This window comes from Leiobunum rupestre, chromosome 8 (genome assembly GCF_980474605.1).
Source record: "Leiobunum rupestre chromosome 8, qqLeiRupe1.1.hap1, whole genome shotgun sequence".
Taxonomy (NCBI): Eukaryota; Metazoa; Arthropoda; class Arachnida; order Opiliones; family Sclerosomatidae; genus Leiobunum; species Leiobunum rupestre.
In genome coordinates, this window is record NC_143391.1 from 42,949,702 (window position 1) to 42,951,260 (window position 1,559).

Sequence of the window (1,559 nt, forward strand, 5' to 3'; positions counted from 1 at the left end):
GGGACGGCCCAACAAACGATGCGGGTCAAAACTTGAAGATTGGCAGCGGCTTCTACTTGAACTTCTTGAACGGGAGCATAATTCAAAGGAGGGAGGATCGGTGCCGGAAAATACTGTCCATAATCGTCTGCGGGAATTTGAAAATCTTCTTCGTCGTCGTCGTCCTGGATGTTTGCGGCTTGGGCGTCTGTGGCGAGAGCTGGTCCAGCTAGAATCTGAGCGGGAACAGGAACCGGAACCTGCGCTGGAAGAGCGAAGAAAATATTTGGTGCTGCGTCATCTAGAAATAATTCAAACAGTATTTATTATCGGCCAAATACATCTAAGTATATCTGCGTACCATTTTCTTGAGGTACGTCTGGGTCAGGAATCACAAAATGTTGCCCAGGCTCTATCCTGTGTTTGACTCCATCCATAAAATCTCCGATAGTTAAATTTCCATTACCATAACGTTAAGATAATCTCATAATTGCTCTAAAAAAATAACAATTGAATTAGTGAGAAATAAATTACTTAAAAATATAGATGAAAGCAACTAACTTGTTGTTATGGAGATATTTTTTTGTTATGCCCACAACGAATGACTTCGTCCTGTTCTAGCCCCAAAGGATAGTCCCTTTGTTCCCTATCTTCTACCATTCTCAGTTTGTCTAAAAAGAACTTTAATAATTATAAAAAAAAAAGGGTAAAAAATCGCTTCTCTACCTACCAAGGTACAGGTAAATATTTGGATGTTTGGTTGGCAGACTTCGATTAACTGAGAGTTAAACTACTCTATGTCGTTGTTCGTTCTTTTGGTGTGACCGTAGACAGAGACTCTCTCGGCACCAACTACGTCCAACCAATATTGCTGAATATAATCAGCTAAAGCGTTCAAACTTCCAGTTTCGACGTTTGAATACTGCGATAAATAAAAACTTTGTCGTCAGCTTTAAGAAGTGGCAATATCATCATGAGTTTCATGATACCGCGAGCATCTTGACGATCCTGATCTCTTTCTTCATACATTGCCAAGAGTGCTGGTCTCTTCTGCATTTTGCGGTAAATTGCCTATTTGTACCAAAACTGAAATTATCAGACGACGATTTAATTTATAACTAAAATCATGAATTTATTTAAATTCATTCTAAAATAAACACTGCAACGCGCCCGGAAAGCTTTGTGAATTCTAAAGGTTGGCGGTGATCAAAGATCGTTACTTATTAGCGAAAAATTTAAATATATAATCTTTATCTTCGGCGGTATGGCGAATAAGAACGTAAATTCAGAATATTTTACAATCATCTTCAACAATTATATCGTCATAAGTTATAGCTAGAAATAAATTATTCAAATATCTGCGCAAAATGGAACCAGCATCCAGATATACGAGCTTTGTGGGAAATTATTGGACAAGCTCTCTTGTAGTCCCATCTCGAAATCCGTCATAGCTTCCTCCGGCTGCAGTTGTGGAAATTCCAGTTAAATCCAGTTGAACAGTTCATCATAGGCAAAGACAAGTGGGAACGCATATTCGCCGGCTTGAAAGTGAACGGTAACCAGTTGCTTGAAAAGAGCTG

The 1,559-nt window shown here is 39.0% G+C and overlaps 1 long non-coding RNA gene across 1 annotated transcript; it reads right to left on the reverse strand.

Moving 5' to 3' along the window:
• Nucleotides 1–346: 346 nt before the first annotated feature.
• On the reverse strand, nucleotides 347–789 carry LOC149933401 (uncharacterized). Its single transcript, XR_016472808.1, has 3 exons — nucleotides 710–789; nucleotides 541–650; nucleotides 347–474 (listed from the first exon to the last, which is right to left on the reverse strand). It is a non-coding gene; the product is annotated as an uncharacterized LOC149933401 (long non-coding RNA).
• Nucleotides 790–1,559: the final 770 nt, after the last annotated feature.